We start from the raw sequence: 24,956 nt of genomic DNA, 5'->3' as shown, positions 1-24,956 counted from the left end.
AGGGGGCAGCAGAAGACTTTCATGCACTGTGGATTGGGCAAGGTAACAACATTTCTCCTCACGTGGCTATCCCTCTGTGTGAGTTACACAACAACAAATTCAGCAAATGCTATTGGCTGCTGTAAAGCCATCTCCTCCCCTATGTAAAAACGTGGCAGATGGCATTTTCTTTTGAAGAAGAGTCTTCCTCCTTCATCCCTGTGTGGCTATCCCTCTGTGTGAGTTAAACAGCATGGAAAGTTTCAAGCAAATGCAATGCTCAGCAAAGTAAACCTTCCAAATCTTCCTCCCTCACGTGCCTTTCCATTTCCTTGCTGGTAGTGATGTTTAGAGCAGGCAATACAAATTTCATAGCATATACAATAATGGAAAGTGTAATAGTATCCTCCCCTGCATGATTCAGAAAGCCATCAAACCTCATGCAAATGAATAAAACGGCCATTAAAGCTCAGACCAAGCTTCAGAAAATGCTTTCTCAGGAAAACGGTTTATCCCACATTGGCTGGGTGAAAGCATTTTTTGATATTTATATTGAAAACCTCATAGTAGTAATATGTCAAAGCCATAAAGGCTTTTGACAGATGGTGCTTAATGGCACCCTAGGTGGGCCCACACGCGAGAACGCATCCCAAGGTGACGGAGGAGGTGATTGAGCGACGGCCAAGTGGACCCCAAGATAGGCAGAATTTTGTAGAGAAAGGCCAGGTTAACAAGTGAGCAGGTACGAGATGGATCAACGGTGTGCGCTATTTCACGAAGGGAGGATGCACGCTGGATAAACCCTGCGAAGTTGTGAAAACTAGGTGTCACACAGGTGGCGGGTACAGTCAGTGGTCCAGCAGGCGGGTCCCGGTGAGGTGGCGATGAAGTGGCATACAAGTAAGCAGCCCAGTGGTGGTGACGTGGCCGACAGGTGGCAAAAGATGAGGTGTCATCCCAGGTGGCATTTGGTTAACCCAATCGACCAATCAGATCCCGCCACGTGGCAAAGCATCAGAGCACATATGGAGGCAAAAATCAAAATTAAAATGAGTAAATGATATAGTCTAAACTATATTAAATTTCGAAAAATTTAAATGATTGAGCACATTGGGGAATTAATTCTCTTAGGGTCTAAATGTTGGCCAAAATATAAAGTGTTATATGTTTTCGGAAAGCTCTCGGATTGAGGAATCTGATTATGTGGTTAATTTTGACAAATTTGGGATATTTTGGAAGCAGTATCCACGAGAAAAAAATTTAGTTAGAGGGGAGACACTTGGCAATTTTCAGTTGTAGATTTGATTCTCTTCCCTCTCCTTCTTATTCCCAATTCTTCTTAGTTGTAAGGGTTCCAAAATTTTGGAGAAATGCTCCAGATTTGATGGCTTCCATTTTCTGAAGATCTTGACCCAAGTTTGTAAATGCTTCTGTTTGGTTTCAGGGCATAGAGATTTCAGTGCAGTGTTGTAAATGTGGTTTTAGTTGTAGGTCTTACTTGTGTCAGGCATGAGTAATTTCCCATGATATTGTCTCTGTGTATGCATTTAATTGTTATGAATTGAATCCTCAAGGAGGCTTATAATTTGTCATCTCAAGGAGATTGTATGATTGTTTGTAGGCATTCTTCAATGAAGAGTTTAAATTCTATAATCAGTCATAAACAATGGAATGTGTCCCAGATCTGATAATTTTATGAATGGATTGAGTAATGCATTAGTACAAGGTATTAGTGCAGGGATATGTGGTAAGGAAAAACAACTTGCATCTATGATTTATATTTGTAGTTCTGTGTGTGACTCTGCTGCCCAATGAACAAGGCACTGGTCTTTGACAGATTTGGGAATGGTCTCAGAACAACATTTTAAAAGATAAATCTATTTTCCCTTCATGTTTAGGGGTGTTTGTGTTCCATTCTTTCCAAGCTCTGTTTCATCCTATTGTTTGTACAGATCTAGCCAATCTGTAATGTTTCCTAATATGTTGAGCTTGTGAAATGATCTATCTGCTTAATGTTGATGTAGTTATGTGTTTGTAATTGTTGTATTTAGTGCATCAAAAGGGTGTCCCCCCCTAGGTCTAGCAGAACCTGAAGTGCAGGAGGATCAATTAGGGTCCTATGTTATGTTGTCCAAGCCCTGATGTGTTTTGTAGATTGAAATTGGCCATTTCATAGAAAGATTTGTAGGTGTTCTTGGGTTATCACTTTTGGTGAAAAACAAAAATGGCGACTCTGCTGGGGAAGTGTTGTAATAATTCATGTTGAATCGAATCCCATGAGTCTAGCCAAAATTCATTTGGGGAAGAGTCTTAGAAGTTTAGAAATCTGAAAGTCATTTTTAGATTTGGAAGTGTATACCTTGCAAATTTTTGTTGCTAAGAAATTCGAAAATATTGTGTGACTCTGCTGTGTGGTGAGACCCAGAAATCTGAATGTGTTCAGAGTGAAGATCAGTGGTTAAGTTTTAATCCTCTGCAGGGAGGTGGCGACTCTGTAAGGACAAACCAAAGATTTGGAGGAGTTCTTCAAATATTCAGTCAGAGGTGAAGTGAACAGCAACAACAAATTTATCAGGTATTCCCCAAGGTTTTTATGAAATTCTATGTTCCTTATAAGGTGAATCAGTCACCATAGAAAGGAAAAGAAATTTGCAGTATGCATACTTCATGTTTTTGAAACAAATTTCAGTTATATGATCAAAGAAGTATGTAGTTCAAAAATTAGTGACTGCAAGGTTTTTGAAAAGATTTAAAAAAAAATAGTAAGGTGCATGGTCATGATAATGGTTCAGTGACTGTTATTAAACTTGATGGATCTAGATGTAGTTCCTAGATCCGTGAATCCTTTGTCAAATTTGAAAGAGATCAATATAGAAATTGAAAAATGTCTTCAAATGATCCAAGAGAGATTTGTCTGGTTGTTAAAAGGGAAAGTAGGGCTAAGAAGTAAAGGAGAATCATCATATGTCTTTTATGAAAGATTTTTAACTACATTGAATGAGCTTTCAACTGATAAGAGACCCCCTGAGTCTATTTTAATTGAGATATTCTTAGAGCTTTATGAGCCTAACTTAGTTAATTGGTCTACTGCCTTTAGAGAAGAATGTGTTGAATCTATTAAAGAATGGATGGATATGATTGAAAGTAACCAATCTGAAAATATACACAAGATTAAAAATAATGAGGGAGATGAATCCATGAGTGGATATACCTCCTATGATGCTGAATCTGATTATTCTCATCATGAAAGTTCAGATGTGTATTCAGAGCGAGAAGAAATTTGTGAGAATAGTGATTGTTCAACTAATCATGAGCCCATTGAGGTTTTAGATGCTAATGATGTAGATCACCTTGTTGTTGATTTCAATCCACAATATGTTTGCAACCCCAGTTATGAAACTATGTTGCAACATGTAGCAACACATTATGAACAACATGATAAAGGATATGATGCAGATGCAAGTTGTTGTGATGATGAAATAAATGTGCATAGGGACATGAACACTGCAGATCCAATACCTTTATCAGATTGGGACAATGTTTGCAGCTCAAAGGATGAAGCCAAGGAAAATGAAGGAGGAGGTTCACTATGTAGTGAGCAAATTTCAGAACTCTTAGTTGCTGATTTTCAGATATGTGGATTCAAAAATGTGCCCAATCTTTCATACCCACTTAGTATATGTTTTGATTCTGATGATGTTTTTGAGGGTGTAAAAAATGATACATATGATGTTGATTCTCTTCCTATGTTTGATAGACAAAATGATAGTGCATATATGGTTGATAGGTATGATAATGAAGGTTCATATGTTGATATGAATTCTGGCTTTGATATGCATTATGAGGATCTACATTTTAGAAGACATGACAGATCTGGGGTGTTTTTCTCAGATTTGCAAGGAGGAAATAAATCATTGGCAAGTAAAAATCATGTATTTTCATGTGTGCAAAGTGCTGATAGAAAATGTGATCAGCAAGTGGAAGTGCAGTCATATTATGAGGAAGTTTTCCTCTCTAGTTTGCAAGCCATCATTATGGAGGAGTGTTCATCATTTGAGAAAACTAGTAATATAGATGTGCCTGATGTTTTCAAGTTTCAGAATGAGTTAGACTACTTTTCATTTCAGCTGGGAAAGAATGGTAAAGAGTATGGCACTCTTATGTCACCTAGTGATCAGTCCTTTCAGCATGTGTTTGATTTTCAGAGATATCATGATTATGAACATGCTGCTGATTATGTTTTATGTGATCAGCTAATTAGAAATGGAAGTGTTTTTGATCAGGTGGATTGGAATGATGATCTTAACTTACCTTCGGTTAGTGGAAACGAAAATCAAGTGTTTGACATAGGTAAGAATTGATTTCAGTTTTGATGGCCCGGGGCCACTTATAAGTTGTATATTTTGTATAGTTGTCTTGCTTCAGTTGTGTGGTTTTCAATAAAGTGCCCTGCTGTTTGGGTAGAATAAGGAAGCCCTGTTTTGAGAAGAGAAGAATTGAGAGAAGAATGACCCGTCTTTTGGGTGGTCTGCTTAACCAAAGATATCTGGATTCTTGTGTTGATCTTCCAATCAACTATCCCCAGTCAGAGCCTTTGTTGGGACTAATTAAAATTGAGTCAAGTTTATAGGCCCATTTCAAAATTTTGCTCTGTATGTCAGAAAGGCACCTAAATAAGTCAGTTTGAATGGCCTAGTTTAAGAGAGGGTAAATGGAGCCGATTGATTTTCAGAGGGTAAGACTCGGGATTCATGTCCCACACCTTTCATTTGGTCTATTTAGTGATGTGCAACTTTCAGAATTCAATTTGGATAAGTTTATGAGGTACCCAGTTTGAGGAGTGAGCTGAAAGTGCATTTTAGGCACAAATGCAGTTTTTATTGAGTAGCCTACTTTGAGCGATTACATCTTTTGCCCTGTTAATCATCATGGAGAAATTCAAAGTGGATTCAATTGTATGCATTAATGTGAGTCAGCCTGTAAAATTTCAGGTCTTGACGAATCCATTTGCTCAGTTTTCAAAGCCAAATCCGTTTGCAATTTGTGTGTTTTGGCAAGTCCCTGTTTCGACAGCTAGTCGGAGCCCTGTTTCGCATAAGTGTAAAACTTGCCTCAATAAGCGTCATGTCAGAGTGTTTGTTCCGGGCTAATGTTGGTATAAATGATGAGCTACGTTTCAAATTTCAAGCCTTTATCAATCCGTTTGATCGGTTTTCAAAAGAGCTCATTTTACCATCAAATTCAGTTATCTGCACTCCAGTGTTATATCAGTTAATGTAGCCATCTTGGTGAGTGCACCATTTGCATCCTGTCAGTTTGGTGATCAAACTGAGAATTCAAAGATTTAATATGTACTTAAAGGTACCTGTATTTCAAGTTTGAGGGCCTACGGAGGTCGTTTGATATTTTTGAGAAAGGCGTCATGTGTTGCCAGGACATTGACTTCATCAGGTCCGCAGTGTCGACAAAGCAAGTTGAGCATTTTCAGAAATTAATAGCTCTTTGCTCGGGACTCATCTTGAGAAACCGTTTGGTAGAAGTCATCCTTGTATATCAGAGTACACGTCTGTTAGATGGCGAGCTCCAGAAAGGTGTTTTGACAGGTTTGAAAATTACGTCTTCGTGATTAAATGCGAAAATTGTGGCCTAATTGCCTGAAGGTTGTAAAATGCGGATTAATGATCCGAAAGTGATGCCGATCATTTCCAGAGGTATGTTTGAGGTCCGTGAAGTATTCCAAGGGTTAGTTGCATGAAAACGAAAATTTTTTTAGTCAGACCCACTTTGGGGCCCGACCTGGCTCATGCTTGTGCCATATTAGTTTATTGGCGACTTTGTTCATTGAGAGTTTTTTTTAGAATGTCTAAGTATGGATTGTAATCATGAGACATGTCATGAGGTTTGAAAAGGTTGTAGACTTCCAGGCAATTTCAGATTGGCGATTTTAATGCCAATTTCTCCTCCAACAACAGATAAGAGATTTTAAAAAAAATGCAAATGTATTTTGGAAATAGTGTGGAATGCAGAGGGGATTGATCATTCAGAAAATATAATTTGCATAATGAATTCTCTTTCTTTTTGCTGTTCGCGTGGTGTTTGGGTTGAAGAACCATTTGAAACTGAAACAATGCTTTTGGCAAATGACTTTACCAGCAGCTCCCCTAAATTCCAGAGAAGGCAAAATGGATTATGTTTGAATATGCTGGGCCAGATGTTTTACATTGCGTGGGAAAGAGTTCAGAGATAATGACTTCCTTCCTCCTTCACGTGGCATTGGTAGCCAGTTTTCTTAAAAAAAAAGAGATGCATATCGGCTGATGTAAAGCCATCTTCCCAAGCTCAGAGGTAAATGTTGAAAGGGGGCAACGATACCATGTTTTAAAACAAATGCCAATTGCCATGTGCACGTGATGTTGAAGGGGGCAGCAGAAGACTTTCATGCACTGTGGATTGGGCAAGGTAACAATAGTTCTCCTCATGTGGCTATCCCTCTATGTGAGTTACACAACAACAAATTCAGCAAATGCTATTGGCTACTGTAAAGCCATCTCCTCCCCTATGTAAAAATGTGGCAGATGGCATTTTCTTTTGAAGAAGAGTCTTCCTCCTTCATCCCTGCGTGGCTATCCTTCTGTGTGAGTTAAACAGCATGGGAACTTTCAAGCAAATGCAATGCTCAACAAAGTAAACCTTCCAAATCTTCCTCCCTCACATGCCTTTCCATTTCCTTGCTGGTGGTTATGTTTAGAGCAGGCAATACAAATTTCATACAATATACAATAATGAAAAGTGTAATAGTATCCTCCCCTGCGTGGTTCAGAAAGCCATCAAACCTCATGCAAATGAATAAAACGGCCATTAAAGCTCAGACCAAGCTTCACAAAATGCTTTCTCAGGAAAACGATTTATCCCACATTGGCTGGGCGAAAGCATTTTTTGATATTTATATTTTTTAACGGATGGTGCTTGATGGCACCCCAGGTGGGCCCATGCGCGAGAATGCATCCCAAGGTGATGGAGGAGGTGATTGAGCGGAGACCAAGTGGACCCTACATAGGCATGCTTCCCGAGGCAGATAGGCAGAATTTTGTAGAGAAAGGTCGGGTTAACGAGCGAGTAGGTACGAGATGGATCAACGGTGCGCGCTATTTCGCGAAGGGAAGATGCACGCTAGATAAAGCCTGTGAAGCTACGAAAACTAGGTGGCACACAGGTGGCAGGTACAGTCAACAGTCTAGCAGGCGGGTCCCGGTGAGGTGGCGATGAAGTGGCATACAAGCAAGCAGCCCAGTGGCGGTGACGTGGCCAACAGGTGGCAAAAGATGAGGTGTCATCCCAAGTGGCGTCCGCTCAACCCCATCGACCAATCAGATCCCACCACGTGGCAAAGCATCAGAGCACATATGGAGGCAAAAATCAAAATTAAAATGAGTAAATGATATAGTCTAAACTATATTAAATTTTGAAAAATTTAAATGATTGAGCACATTGGGGAATTAATTCGCCCAGTGTCTAAATTTTGGCCAAAATATAAAGTGTTATATGTTTTCGGAAAGCTCTCAGAGTGAGGAATCCGATTATGAGGTTAATTTTGACAAATGTGGGATATTTTGGAAGCAGTATCCATGAGAAAAAAATTCAGTTAGAGGGGAGACACTTGGCAATTTTTAGTTGTAGATTTGATTCTCTTCCCTCTCCTTCTTATTCCCAATTCTTCTCACTTGTAAGGGTTCCAAAATTTTGGAGAAATGCTCCAGATTTGATGGCTTCCATTTTCTGAAGATCTTGACCCAAGTTTGTAAATGCTTCTGTTTGGTTTCAGGGCATAGAGATTTCAGTGCAGTGCTGTAAATGTAGTTTTAGTTGCAGGTCTTACTTGTGTCAGGCTTGAGTAATTTCCCATGATATTGTCTCTGTGTATGCATTTAATTGGTATGAATTGAATCCTCAAGGAGGCTTATAATTTGTCATCTCAAGGAGATTGTATGATTGTTTGTAGGCATTCTTCAATGAAGAGTTTAAATTCTATAATCAGTCATAAACAATGGAATGTGTCCCAGATCTGATAATTTTATGAATGGATTGAGTAATGCATTAGTACAAGGTATTAGTGCAGGGATATGTGGTAAGGAAAAACAACTTGCATCTATGATTTATATTTGTAGTTCTGTGTGTGACTCTGCTGCCCAATGAACAAGGCACTTGTCTTTGACAGATTTGGGAATGGTCTCAGAACAATTTTTTAAAAGATAAATCTATTTTCCCTTCATGTTTAGGGGTGTTTGTGTTCCATTATTTCCAAGCTCTGTTTCATCCTATTGTTTGTATAGATCTAGCCAATCTGTAATGTTTCCTAATATGTTGAGCTTGTGAAATGATCTATCTGCTTAATGTTGATGTAGTTATGTGTCTGTAATTATTGTATTTAGTGCATCAAAAGGGTGTCCCCCCCTAGGTCTAGCAGAACCTGAAGTGCAGGAGGATCAATTAGGGTCCTATGTTATGTTGTCCAAGCTCTGATGTGTTTTGTAGACTGAAATTGGCCATTTCATAGAAAGATTTGCAGGTGTTCTTGGGTTATCACTTTTGGTGAACAACAGATACACTCAAGCAGGTCCTTTAGGGAAAACTAGAATAATAGATAGGCCTAGGATTGACAATTCTGTGATAGAACATACGTTGCCAATCAGGAAACTAATCAAGAGGATACACTCAAGCAGAGGCCCTAGAATAGGATAGAGCAAGGCACTTTGTGAAGAACAAGGATTGCTACTAGGATTAAAACGCAGTACTTTGTGATGAATAGGGAGTACTAAAAAGAGAAGCACTTTGTAATGAACATGGGATGCTAGTAGGATAAGAAGTAGTACTTTGTGATGAACAGGGAATACTGAAAAGAGCAGCACTTTGTGATGAACAGGGAATGCCACTAGGATAAGAAGTAGAGCTTTATGATGAACAAGGAGTACTAAAAAGAGCAGCACTTTGTGATGAACATGGAATGCCACTAGGATTGACACAGTTGATTTTCTTGACTGCAGGAGGACCTACCGATGCTGGAGTCATGAGAGAGATTCCCTTCGACTTAGAGTTTATGACCAAAGCTGACATTCAAGGATAGAGCAACATTTGAGGCCATAGGACTGCGATATTTTCTGTATGTGCCTAAGTTTCAAGTGAACATGGGTTTGTTGACTGCTTTAGCTGAGAGATGGCACTCAGAGACTCCCACATTTCATTTGTCGATGGGTGAGATGATAGTCACCTTGGAGGATGTAAACAGGATACTGAAGATATCGATCATTAGGGAGATAGTTCCTTACGATTGAGATGGAGACAGGGATGCACTGAGACAATTATTTCAGGATCTAGGACTAGAGATGAGGGCAGGACATGTGGCTTGGGCTACTATGACAGCTACAAGATTGGCGCTGCCGGCAGTGCTGGCAGGATTGAGGGGAGAGGAGAGGAGGAGGAGCAGCTACTATCCTTGAGGGAGATATGCTAGGGATAGGTAAATGAGATCCAAGATTTGGAGAGGGATGGGGCCAAGCTCAAGAGACAACTGAGGGCAGGGAGCCAGGCAACAGAGAATACAGGGGCCAAATATGCCTATGTTCTATGGGTAGGGGAGGAGATAGCCTACTAGAGAGACCTGTACTATGGAGAGGTGCCACCAAATCAGCGAGATAGGAGCTTTCGGAGACCATCATGGACTGCGACGACCACTAGAGGAAGAGATAGAAGATAGGCATCTAGCAGTGGGGTCATGGGTCCTCCACCACCACTAGATAGAGGGGGCAAGAGAGATGATCCTGGGACAGGTGCTTCCAGGGCTTAGATTTCATCGAGGCCAGCTAGCTCTGAGGGAGGGAGTTCATCATAGCCTTAGAGGGCTCCCTATGTATCAGTTTTGTACCATTTTTGTATGATGATGTAGACACCTTCGGGTGATTTTGTAGCCATATATATTTTGACATCATTGTATCATGACACTCATGATTTTGATATATATATGAGATGATTCATCCTTGCGGTAGCTATGTGCATGTGTACCTATGTGATGTATGTTTCTATGTTATTCTTATGATATGGATGCAAATATGTACATGATGAAATGTGATATTTTTGTTCTTTTATGTTTTTATATGTTATGCAAATGTGAATGTATGAAATGCAGATGAGTATGATAATGCAAATGACTATTTACATGATGAGAATGTAAAATGTGCTAACATGTGTTGTGTGCAGGATATGGTGCAATTGTGATATCTATATGTATGTATGAAATGCTTATATGTGGTAGTGCAGGTGCAACTACATGAAATGAAAATGTTTTTGGTGTTTCATTATACTCAGTCATGTGATAGTAGGTTACACAGACTCAAGAAGGACGATGGAGGTCAATCAATAAAGGGGGATGAAAGATAGAAGATATGAAAGTGAAAGAGCTTCTTGTGCATTATCATCATTGATCTTTATTATGGCAAATAGGTTATGACAATCGAGACATATGTTTGACCTGGAAAGTCATTGTACCTATTTGCATGGAGATTAGACAGTCACAAACAAGGAATGCCCCAATTCACACTAGACTCAGAGTGTCCTCATATCCTTGGACAAGTCATAGCATTACTAAGAGACAATCCACAAACAACAAAGAAAAAGAGGTGACGATACCCCATCCTCACCTTTCTAGTCAAAGACATCCTGGAGATAAAATCTCTAGTCAAAGACATCCTGGAAAAGATAAAAGACATGTCACGAGAAAGATAAAATCAAAAGAAAACCAAGACTCGACACCAACATCTGTTGTAGTCCTCAAGTTTAGTGTCTCTTGTCACTTGTATAAGTCTATTTGATTGTGGTAACAATGTTTACTTTCACAAAAGGATAGATAGCACTAAACCATAATGTTGTCTAAGTCTGTTGAAAGAATTGATTTGTTGAAGCCCATTGTTGTTGCTTGCATTTCATCTAAAACTGATTGAATCCATGAAACTGATACTTTATTGTAGAGAAGGCGGAACTTTATTATGGATTGCCGATGCAAGGGTTGCTTTATTGTGGATTGTGCGTGGATAGATTGAAGAAAATTGGAAGAAACTATACTCCTCAGAACATGTGATGCTCTCAGTTCCACACCCATCACTAGATGTAGAATTTTCCTTAGCCACAAATAGGAGCAGATTTATTATGGATGGAAAGGGGTGAAAAGGGAGGCTTATTAGGAATGGCTAACCAATCTTGGGTAGATCAATAACAAGCCATAATGGGAATGGGTAAGTTTATTATGGATGAAGAGGTGCTGGTGACCCCATTTTCACCATGGTACTTGCCCAGGGCACCATCGAAGTGGATTTCACCATTGGATGAAATGCTTTTTTCTTTACTTTTTTGATTTTTTTTCGATATTTTGAATTTTTTGATTTTTTTGTTTTTTTGAATGTTTTGAATTTTTTGTATTTTTGAATTTTTTTTTTGAATTAGGATACTCTGAAGAGCTATGTGTAAGACCTGCAAAGGTACATGCTTTTGATAGGATCCTCCAAAGTTTTGCCATCTGGAGTTGAGAGTTGATATGCACTGGATCCATAGGCTACTGTAATGATGTAAGGACCAAGCCAATTTGGTTTGAACTTGCCCTTCTTCTCTCTATCTTGCTTATTTTTTGGATTTTCTTTGAGAACTAATTCACCCACCTCAAATGTGTGAGGCTTAACCATATGATTGTAGCTTTAACATTACTTGAATGAATGATATGTAGCTCGAGTGAGTGTCTTTCATGATGTGTGGACTACGTAGGACCATATGTGTGCCACCTGAAGAAGTTTGGGCATCCCTGATAACAAATTCCCTCGAAGAAGCTCCATTAAAGGTCCATGATGTATCACCAAAATGGGATGGATGTGTGGAACAAGTGGATGAGGAATGAAGGCTTATGATTGCGAAAAGAAGTAAAAGTATCATGACATGATGGAGACTTAGGATCACCAAGTATTCTTTTTGACTTAAAATTTTAGAACTTTTGCCCTCATAGGATTTTTATCCTTGACCTTGATTTTTGCACAGTCCAATAACTTTTGATTTTGATTTGGACTACAAGACTTCTCTTTATTTTTGACTTTTAGATTTTTCTTTTCATAGCTTGATTTTTGATCCCTGATTAGTAAGGGCTTTTGTAATTCTTGTTGATCCAAGTCTGGAAGTGGAGTGGAAATGGAATGAGCAGATGAAATGGTAAGGCTATATGAGTTCTCAAGAGGGCTGGCAATACGCTCAATAGATTCTTCACCTGAACCACTCTTAGGACTATTGATATCAAGAGCTTCTTGCACTACTAGAGGAGATTTGTATTCAAACTTAGTAGCCACAACACTAGGTGGTTCACACCCATTTCCTTGGCATTGCAAATTGTTTGTAGATTGTTCATGTCAACTGAATACCTTAGGAGATAGTGGGAGTTGATCAACATGAAAGATATACTCACCACATCCCATGTCTTTAACTTTGAACTTTTCTTTGAGCTCTACTTGCTTTGATGTAGAGGGTTTCAAGGATTTTGGATCCACATATGCTGATGGTGGAATTGCTTCTCTATTGATTGGGATTGTTATTTTTGATCTAGGTCACAAATTGTTGCAATATATGAATGGGATTGTATCAGCTTTGATGGTCACTTCAACTCCATTGTGTGGGAACTTGATACATCGACGATTTTGAGGGAATAGCTCACATTTCATGAATCCATGGACATCTTAGCAATATGTTGTATGTGAGATCCAGGTCTAGGACTTGACAAACCACATCCTTTGTAACTGGCCCTACTCTAAGAGGTAAGGTGATTGTGCCTTTAGATGAATGCTCCTCGTCATCATATGCCTTGATGGTAATTTTGTTTGTAGCATTCACAACTTTATCTGAATATCCCAATTGTATTATTGTGTTTGAAGTACATATATTGAGACCAACTCCTCCATCTACCAGGACTCATTTTATTTGTTGTTTCTGTAGGAAGACTTCAATGTGTAAAGGTGCATTATGTCATTGGCTCATGGAGACGTCGTCAGCTTCTATGAATGTAAGGGAGTGTGGAACTGAAAGGTATCCCACCATGGCTTGAAAATCGTCCACGTTCAAATCAGCGGGGATGGAAGTGTCTTTCAAAGTTTTTTCAAGAATGGCTTTATGTGCAGGGAATATGCATAAAAGTTCAAGGATGGAGATAAGCGTGGGTGTCTTCCCTAACTATTCTACAAGGTCATACGCAGGTTTGGTTGATGAGGAAGCAGTGTTTTTAGCTGGAGAATCTTGCAAAATGAATTTACCTCGACGAGTTGTAAAATTACATTCAGAGATAGGTTCGGAAGAAGATCTAATGCCTTTCAGGACAAACTTGGGTCTTTGGGTAGAATTCTCAAGTGTTTTGTCCTTGATGATAATGGTAGAGACATAGTTGTCCATTGAAATGTGATTAACCATTGAATTATAGTTATAGGATGCTCTGGTATAGTTGGTTTGGTCATCTACAACTTTAGCTTTTCCCTTGTCATGTTTCGGGAATGGTTCCTTAAACATCTCATGTTCTTGATTGGATGAATTTCCTTCAATCTCAATGTCACCACTATCAATAAGATCTTGTATGATGTTCTTCAGCCAATGACAATTTCCTATTTTATGTCCTTTGCTCTCAAAATTATTTTTTTATGAAAATTCATAGAAAATAAAAATAGGCTCCAAAAATTCTGAATTTTGGACTGAGAGCTCTTGATACTGTCCCAAACTTGAAAACAAAATTTGATGTAAAAAATCCAAGCCGTTTGTGAGATCGGATCAAATCTCTCTAAGATCTTGATTTTGTGTCCAAAACCCTAGCTGCACAAGGTTATTCTCCAAATTGTTTTACAAAACAATGATATAGGGTTAGAAAAACTTGCAAAAACACATGGATCTAACAAAAATTATACAGGATAATTTTAGGTGTCTACAGCTTCAACGTTTTCTTTCAGAAAATTATACTTAATAGAAACATGTTTTATTTTAGAGTGAAATACTGTATTTTTTTATATATCTATTGCTGCTAAGTTATCATAGTAAATAGTTACCAGTTCTTTGCATTTTACCTTGTTATCCTTCAACATTTGTTTGATCCATAATACCTAAGTACAATTAGTTACTGTTGCAACATATTCTGCTTCTGCTGTAGATAATGATGTGCAGGTTTGCTTCTTGTTGATCCATGAAATTAATCTTCTGCCAAGAAAGAATGCCCCACCAGTGGTACTCTTTCTGTCATCCACATCTCCTACCCAATTTGCATCTGTATATGCACATAACTCAAAATTTTCATCCTTAGGATACTATAAACCAAGATTTGTTGTGCCTTGTAGGTACCGGAAAATCCTTTTTACTCAGTTTCATGATTTTCTTAAGGATTGCTTTGAAGTTTGAAACACTACATACTGCATTCATTATATTAGGTCTAGTTTGTGTTTAATAAAGTAACCCTCCAATCATAGATTTGTACCTTGTCAGATTTATAGGAGCCGAATCATCCTTTGATGTCAATTTATAAGTTGTAGTCATAGGGGTGCTTATTGGTTTGGAGTTTTCCATTCCAAATTTCTTCAAAAGTTCCTTCAAGTATTTTGTTTGACAAATGAATATACCTTTATCTATTTGAGAAATATGCAAACCTAGAAATTTTTTTATCTCTCCAATCATAGACATCTCAAATTCTTCCTGCATCTTATTAGCAAAAACTTTGCATAGATCTTTTTCTCCTCCAAAAATGATATCATCCACAAATACTTCAACAACCAAAATGCCATCATTGGTAATTTTGTAATATAAATTACTGTCAACATTACCTTTTGTGTATCCAATCTTTAAAAGATATTTATGCAGTCTAGCATACCAAGCTCTAGGAGCTTGCTTCAATCCATATAAAGCTTTTCTTAATCTGCAGACCATATCCTTATCATCTGCTAATGAAAATCCATTAGGTTTCTCAATGTAAACTTCTTCTTCAAGGTATCCATTCAAAAATGCACATTTTACATCCATATGATAGACCTTATAGTTCTTGTGAGCTACAAATGCAAGAAATTGTTTTAATGCTTCAATCCTAGCTACCAGTGCAAAGGTTTCCTTATAATCAATTCCTTCTTTCCAAGAATAACCTTTACAAACTAATCTTGCTTTGTTTCTGATTACTTCACTGTCTTCATTAAGTTTATTTCTAAATACCCATTTAGTTCCAATTACATTTTTGTCTTTAAGTCGGGGAACTAATGTCCAAGTATTATTCTTTTCAATTTGTTCTAATTCATCTTCCATTGCTTTTACCCAATGTTTATCTTTACATGCTTCAACAATTGATGTTGGTTCAACTTGAGAAATTAAACATACCTCTTCATTTTCCAATCTTCCTCTTGTTATAACACCTTGATTTTTATTTCCAATTATCTGGTTTTCTGAATGATTCAATCTTACATACCTGGGTTTATTCTAATTTCCATTCATAGGTTGTTGTTCTTTAGTCACAGTTGAGTTTTATGATGATACCGATGTGACTGGTTCTTCATTATGTTCTGCTGCAATCCATCCCGGTTCATTTATAATCATTTCTACTTCCAGTTTAGAACCTATAGATCTTGATTCTCCTCTAAAATGTTCATCTATCTTCACATTACTACTTTCAATAATTTTCTGTAATATTTTATTATAACATATATATGCCTTGCTTCTAGTTGAATAACCAAGAAATATTCCTTCATCACTTCTAGGATCAAACTTTCCAATAGAATCATCTCTCCTAATATAACATTTTCTTTCAAATATTCTAAAATATTTAAGAGTAGGAATATGACCAAACCATAGTTCATAAGGGGTCTTACCGGTTTCACTTTTGATGTGAACTCTGTTGAAAGTATAGACTACCATATTTACTACTCTCTAGTAAATATGAGGTAGATTTTCTTCCCTCATCATGGTTCTTATTGCATCCAATATAGTTTTGTTCTTCCTTTCCACAACTCCATTCTGCTGGGGTGTCTGGGGTGTTGATAGTTGTCTTTTGATTCCATTCTCTTCACAAAATGAATTGAATTCCCTAGATGTGAATTCTCCTCCTTGATCAAATCTCAAACATTTGATTTTCTTACTGGTTTCATTCTGTACCATTGCCTTGTATATCTTGAATCTTCCAAAAGCTTCTGATTTCTCCCTGAGAAAAGTAACCCAGCACATTCTAGAATAATCATCAATTATTAGCATTAAATATCTATCACCTTGAGGACTTCTTGTTCTTGCTAGACCACATAAATCAGTATGAATTAAATCAAGAATATTATTGGATTTCTCATAAATGCTCTTAAATGTTGTTCTAACTTGCTTTCCCATTTGACATTCCTTACATACCAGATTATGAGGTTTCACAATCTTAGATAAATCCCTTACTGCCTTGGTTGAATTGATCTTTACAACACAATCAAAATTCACATGACAGAGTCTTTTATGCCATAACCAACTTTCATCAATCAGAGCAATCAAACATGTCTTATCGTTGGTATTCAAGTGAAAGATATTACCTTTAGTCTGATTACCGGTTGTAATTTCCAATCCAGTTCAGTTTATGATTTTGCATTTTCCATTCTTGAATTGTAACTGAAATCCTTTTTCCACTAACCAACCAACACTCAAAAAATTATGCTTTAAACCTTCAACATAATAAACATTGTCTGTATTGTGCTTACCATCCAAATATATAGCGTCTCTTCCTTTGATTAAAGAAGCTTTGTCATCTCCAAATCTTACTTGACCTCCATGATACTCCTGTAATGATAATAATTTTCTTTTATCACCAGTCATATGATACGAGCATCCACTATCAATGATCCATTCATCCTTTTCTTCAATTTTTGTCGCTAATGCCTTCTCTACCTGTTTGATAACAGGTGCCAGTTGATCTTCTTTTATTGAAACAAATGCCCATCCACTATCTACTGGATCTTCATCAAAATCATCTATAACACCTTCATCTGCATAATAACATGACTTATCTTTGTTTTCCTAAATTTGTATCTCTAATATTCAGGGTTAGGATTATATGTTTTCTTTGCCTCATCTCTTAGTCTTGAATGTCTATCAGGACACCTTGATGCCATATGACCAACTTTATTGCAATTAAAACATTTGAAAGGTGCTTTACCTTCATACTTACTTCCTATTGGACCTTTAGGCATCTTCCTTGCAAATAGTCCTTCAAGTTCATCATTTTCTCTTCTGATATCTTCAAGTTCTTTTGCATAAAGTGCTTTCCAATCAGATTTGTCAAATGATCATGATGATGATGCTGATGCTTTGAAAGCTATATCAATCTTGACTGTAGTAACAAGACCAAATTCTTCAAGCTCAAATGCTAAAAGTTTTCCAACCAGAGTATCTCTAGATATTGATGTTTTAGGCATTGTTCTCAACTCATTAATAGCTGTCACTTTTATTTTGTAAGCTGGTGGCAAATCTCTTAAAACTTTAGAAACAATTTCATCTTCACTTAAATATCCTCCATAACATTGTATTCCTAAAACAATTTCATTAACTATTTCCATAAATGCAAAAATTCTTTCATCCTCTTCCATTTTTAAATTTTCATACCTGACCTGGTAACATTCCAGTTTTGCAATTTTGACAGTGGAATCTCCTTCATTCAATGTTTCTAGTTTATCCCAAATAGAATTTGTTGTAGATCTGTCTGATAATCCCATGATTTTCTGATTTGATAATGCGCTTATAAGTGCTTCTCTTCCTTTGCAATCATTCTCTAATTCTCTAGCTAAGGTTGATGGATTAGGGTTATTTGGATTAGGAGCAACATAGCTATTCTTTGTAACATCCCATATATCTCTTCCAATGCAATTCAGATGTGTCTCCATTCTGATCTTACATATACCATAGTTAGTTCCATCAAGTTTGGGACTGTCCTTCCTGAAGATATTTTCCACCATAGGATCTCCTCAAGTTGTTAGGAGTATATAAAAAGAGGACTAGGCTATGATACCAATTGTTAGTAATCGGGAAGGACAACTGAGAGGGGGGTGAATCAATTGTCAATAAATTGCAACCCAAAACAAATTATTCCAACTTAAAACTCAGTGCCGGTAAAAAAGATTAATAGTTATAGTATTACCAATACAACTTAATGCATGAAACAGAAAGAGAAACAACATCCACAACACATGACACAGTTTTTGATGTGGAAACCCTGTAGGGGGAAAAACCATATGGGAAACCTTACCCACAATCAGATGATACTACTACAGATAGTAAGTGAATACAATAATGGGGTCTACACATATATAAAGGCCAACTACCTAGAGCTCACTACTCAATCACAAAATTAGGAGTCACACTGACTACACAGTTGCATGGTTAAATCCAACAACAATATACTGCTTCAATTTAGCATCTTCAATGCTAGATTTAGTACCGGTTTAAGCTTTGCACATGAGGACCAAACACCTTCATGACCTTTAACAACCTTCCTTCAACCTTGAGATGATATCTATATGATTCGCACAAGGATCTACTTATTTTTCGTTCTTCACAATGATCTCAACACATACACACACACTTCCAAATAAGATCTTACTATTATTTATACAAAACCTAAGACCTAATGGTTAGGTTGGCTCCTAAAAGATATTACATTTAAATCAATTACAAACTAAGACTTGGTGTAATACAATATGTTGGCCTCAATACATTTACACATTATTCAATCAATAAATCATTTCCAAATCATGTCGTGCTGATCTGGAACATGTTTTCCTATGTCGGTTCATAACCTAGACCTATCTGTCAGTTAAGGCAAATATGTGAACCCGATCAGATCAATATGCAAAATTCCAAATGCAAACATCTAATCCATGTCTTAGACATAACCAAATGATCTCTAGATGATAACAAGTCATCACCAAATTCATGAGCTATCGGTGATACATATACTAGTAACTATGCATAAGCTAATATCCATTCCGGGACCACAATGTGGTGGTTCATCAAAAAACCAATATAACCAGAGTGGCAAATCAACAATGTAGACCTCTAGAAAGATAAGTGTTGACATCAATGACAAAACTAATACAACACATGATGAGGTCATTCATAATACCAATAGGTAATGCCTTACAATATCATTCTATCTGTAATTTCATACCTGAACTAGTTATCAAATCCTAGTACACGCATTATCTCTCTGTAACTTCATTCAAGCATTTTAATTAACCCCTTGGAGTAAAGCATAGAATAGAAAATTACATACATCATAACAATGTAATAAGTAAATGAAACCCTTGATTCCATCAACTCAAAAGAAACTAAAGTCACACATAGGAGAGTAAAGGTTTGAAAATGTATCTGTATTAATCTCATAAGCCATCTTCTATCAGACAACATGCAACATTTCATTTATAGAATAGCCCACTTGAAATATGAAACTCGTAACTATTTCATACATTTTGCTTTGCAAAATGACATTACAATTCCTGCTATTTTTCCCTTTTATAGAAAACAAGGGAGCAACAAGCTTCAGGCCTAAGAACACATGTCATGAAAAGACTAAGCCAAGGAGGCTGTACATAATTCTGTTACAAAATATTCCTTATCCATATGCTTGTACCTGGGATGAGGTGGAACCAAAATATTCAATTGATTATCGGTAGAAACAAAAATGCTTGACCCGTGCCGATATCACCCTAACACCTTTGGATGGACCCTGAGATGCTTAGTCTATTCTACACAACATTTCCCTTCTCAGAAAGGAAACCGGATCCTAGCAAGAGGTAAAATCATCCTCAAACTAGAGGAATATTTCCAACCTTTATGCCCTAGATCAGAGAAAATAGAAAGATGAGCTCAAGGGAAAATGTAATATGTTGAGAAGGCCTTGCAACTTCCATGTCGTTGTAGAGACGATTGGCTACGACTCCTTACTTGAACAAATCCTTCTTTTAGTTCCCTGCATGGTCCTTCCTAAAACAATCTACCAATTAATGGCAGAGTGAGAGCAGATAATATGTCATGGGTGGCTTTTTCTAATAAGAAAAGGCTTGCACACCCCTCTAACAATGAGCAACCTCATACCAGAGAAAAAACATCCATCTAGTATCCAAAAATATGCAATGACTCCATGCATAATCCTATTCAAACACCATCTTCTTTACTGATGAAAACCCGCTCTCAAAAACTGAAGAATTTTGTGTCCTTTTCTACCCATTTATCACCATCCTACTAAATTTATAATTGAAATTCAACTCAAAATGGCAGTGCTTATTCACATGAAGAATCATCATCCTGATATTTTTTCTCATCCTACCAGCTATGGATTCCAACAATCATGCCTACAACCTAGGTCATTGTCATCTCTAGGCCATAAACCCACTGCCTCCTGCATATGTTCACCTAGCATGAATAATTTTGTTCTGATCTTATTCATTCTTGAGTGTATAGTCTTCTGCGTTAGAATCTCTGTCGACAAGAAATCTTTGACCTCATCGGGGAACTCCTGATCCTCCATATCTAACTCAGAAGTTGGTCCAATCCTTTCACACCTTTGGGAGATCATCGTTACTTGTCTAATAATTCCTTTACCCAAAAAAGACATTCCACAAGCTCCTTCAGGGATGATTCAACATTCAATATTTCAAACTTGTGTCTATCTATCCTAAGTCAACAAGCCTACATTCTGCTCATCCTATCTTTCCCACACGAGTGACAACCAATACCTTTAATGACTCTTTTAAAAATCAATTTGAAACTCAGCCGCAAATCCTACCCAGCTTGGCAAATCAAATGATCATTAATGGTCAAAGTGACAAATGACCTTCCATCGGTGCTTGTGGACCCATTAAACTCGTGAAAAATTAGTTTCATATCATCTCTTAACCCAACGCTATCAATAACCCCACTGTCAGTCTTCTTGGTTAGCATGGGACACGTGGCATCATCTCATGATGTTGCGGTCCATAACCTTCTTGCAACCTCTATCTAGGGGATACGAGGGCCATCAAACATGTTCTCACTTTATCATGCAACCACAGTGCCCGCTAACCTTTTCTAATTTAAAAGTTAAGCACCCTTTTCACCCAAGTCATAACATCATCATCCATTTGAAACATGTACTAATTGATAAGGCCATTAATAAATCAGTCTTTACCTCCTGAGAACCGATAACATGAGATTTCAAAAAGTTACACCGCTAGCTTGCCTCTCTCCACTGAAAACATGTGGCATCATCTTATGATGTCGCGGTCTTTATCTTCTCTACAATTTCAACCATGGGGAAGCTCAGATTGTTAGATCTTACCTTCCTTTATCCATCAGTCGAAATACTTAGGAAAATTTGGTGGGCGCAGGTGCGGGCACAAATACTTAAAATGGGATAGACCACAAGGAAGTTTTTCATGTGAATTGGGCAAATTTATTAGATGGACTAGTCGAACATAACTTAGCGCTTAGGAAATAAAATGGCCCTACCAATAGTAACCAACCCTCGGCCTAAGTAGGAAAATTTAATGACAAAATATAACAAGGTGAGGGTTTTTTCTTCACAAGACATAGTCAGATATGCGCAAACCCTAAACCATAGACCTTGAAATTTGACAGAGGACACAATAAAACCATAATGATCAATATTTAGGCTCAGAAATGAAAATTCATGTGCCTTTATTTTTAGGACTATCAATGGCTCTATTTGGGGACATTCATTTCACATAAATGAGGCTAGAAACCAAAATCTTTGGTTAAGCAGACCACTTGCAGAGCAAACCCAAAAAGAAGTTACCTTAACAATGCAACTTCAACATAAAGGAAAATAGACTGCGAAAAGAAAACTATCTAATTCTCATGGATAACAACTACTTTAAGAAAAGTAGAAGCTCATTAAATTGTCCATGAATAGGAAATTGAAGAGGGAATTATTAATTATTCCATTGGGCATAGACTTAGAAAAAATTACTCTACCCCAAGTTTCTTATTTCTTAAAGGTCAAACCACATGTGATGGCCCAATGCCATCTATCAAAATCAACCAATATTTCCCTCGGTTAAAAATGTAATTATGATCACATTGCATCTTGAACAATCTAGAGACATCACTGTCATATAGTTGTCCATGATCAACAAGCTTTTCATCTTTCAGCATGTCATAAAAACTTTTTATCTCAGTATACCCTCCACTGATCTAAACCTTATCACCAGGCATTGCTTGAAAAAAATAGAACCCATGCTCAACGTCTAAAATAAAAATATATTGACAACAACTTTCAACAAGTTTCATGATAGCCCCATCAAACTGAAAAGGGAAATGAAACACTTCGTACTCTATTTTCCAACTGGCAACATGAAAATTGGTTTCCTCATTTGTTTGTACCTCCATAACATGTTCACCATTAAAGCATTCTTGCAAACATAATATAAATTTATTACAAATATCAAAGGAAATACTCTCATATGCTGGTCCATCCAACATAACAATTGGTTTACAATCATCTATATCTGAACAGTCAATATTTGAAAACCATTCTAATTTACTTTTATCTCCCATTGACATAATTATTGATTCTTGATCAACATTTTATACATTTAGATCATTGTATGATGAAGAAGCATCATCATTCATCTTCTCAACAAAATTATCCTCATGCACAATAAAATATTCTAATTTTGGTTTCAAAATGTTGCGTGGAGCAACAACGCAGCAATCCTCTTCATCCATTTCATAGCCTTGGTCAATATCAATGAACTCCACACTCTCATATTCAATATCATCATTTTTAACATTAGAAAAAAATCACCCTCACATTCACTAATTACAAATATTTCTAAATCAATTTTAAAGAATTCCTTAAAATCATTAGGATAATAGGTTTCAACATTACCTATTTCATCTTCTTCAATCCTCAATTCTTCACATGAAGAAAACTCCTCACACAAAGAAGATTCCCTACATGGTTGATCCATAAACTGGTTTGATGTAATTTCCTTACTATTCATTAATTTCTGAGTCCTTTCATACACAATTGTTTGTAATGGAATAATTGGTTTGTAACTATTCAAAACATTATTTTAAAGGACACACACCTCAATTAACTCTCCATGCACATTACTCTAGATGAATTCTTGTGGCATAGGCACAAGCTTCAACCTACTTTCATCATTTCAACACACCATGCAACTTTCTATCTCACAAACATTATCAATTGAAAATGGTGGCATCTTATCATCAAAATTTTTATTAGTATATACAATTGATTTGTGAAAGACTGAATTCATATCATTTAAATCCTACATACTTGCATTTTCATCAGACACACAACTTTTGAATTCTTCATACACACTTTTGGATTTACCTGAAACACAAGACTGTCGATGAATCTCTTGTGGGATCTCCCTCTTGGAACAACTACTATTGCTATCATTTGGTGAAGTGATTGACATTATCGCCATCTCTGTATTAGTTGTATCACATAATTCCTCATCAACCTTCTTTTCAATAGTATGATGAATAACCACTGTTTGGGACAAGTTCTCTTCACTCATACTTTTGTTCAAAACATTTATTATAATAGGGTTAATGTGATCAACGAGGATGTAGATTCGTTTACATTGATCTTTATCTTTTGGCTCATACCTCTCTTCAACACCTAATGTGTTGGGATAGCATACCCTTGCATATAGATATCCCTTACGGATTCCATATTTCAAATTGTTCTTAATGTACATTGCTATCCTATAGGCTTGATGCAAGGTTTTGGGATCCTTGTCTCTCAGCAAATAACTAATTTCCTCATCACATGCAGCCAAGTAAAAAACCAAAGATACTGCTCATTTGGCCTATAATGGCTAGGAATGTCATCCAATGTTCTAGAAAATCTAAGGTTGAAAACAAGAACTAGCTCATCCTCTTCCTTCTAAATACCCATGAATCTTTTCATAACTGAACTTGGACTAATTCTCTCACCAAATTGTTCCATGAATGCTACCTTTAGTTCATCCCATGAAGATATAGAACATGCTAGTAGATAAGAAAACCAATCTCTGGCATTTTCCTTCAAAGATTGAACAAAAAGATTCATGAAGACATATTCTTGACTTATCTCAAAATCTCCCATTAATTCAGAAAACTCCTGCAGATGTTGACGTGTTGATTCTGATCTTTTCCCACTAAACTTTTGTAAACGTTCCCTAACCTTAATAGGAACAAGGTTTGGGAAACCTTGGATACCATTAAAAGTTAATGGATTATATCTTTCCATGAAGAAAGATTTGTTGTAAATTGACAGAGGTTTCACAATTTGCACATTTACATTTGACACTTCATAGGGAATTACGGGTACATTATACATATTTCCATTCATTTCCCTACTTCTTTCCTTTATCACAATCTTAAACTATTACAATTCATAGATCAAGACATACTTCATCCAACTTAGTACAAAATGTGAAAATTGTGTCACATACTTGTATGTAAAATTATCACTACCATTCCCTTCCTTATTGCTTTACTCACTTACTAGGGAACATTTTTTACACATAATTTTCATGAAAATATACTTAATTCATGAAAATCAAAATACCTGGAAATGTTGAAGTTGCTGCTAACTTCTTTAACTGGGGATTCAAAAAATCACCTTCTATTCTTTAGATTTCCAACACTGATCTCTGACATAGTCACCACTTCCTTACGGAGGACAAACATCCAAACGACTGGAATTTCTTCATAGGTCAAATTTATTTCAAACCAAGACCGCAACACCTCCTTATCATCATATGGCATCATATGGATTCTATCCTCAACTTGTTAGGGTATTTCATCATAAGAGCTCAAATCTGCTTCATCTCTATTGCAAATTCTTTGGTTATTCCTGCTTCTTCTCCAAATAATGCACACTGGTACAAAGATCTCAGAGTCGTGAC

Source organism: Cryptomeria japonica, chromosome 9, assembly GCF_030272615.1.
Source record: "Cryptomeria japonica chromosome 9, Sugi_1.0, whole genome shotgun sequence".
Classification (NCBI taxonomy): domain Eukaryota; kingdom Viridiplantae; phylum Streptophyta; class Pinopsida; order Cupressales; family Cupressaceae; genus Cryptomeria; species Cryptomeria japonica.
The sequence above is the reverse complement of the archived record's forward strand: the minus strand, read 5'-3'. Positions refer to the sequence as shown.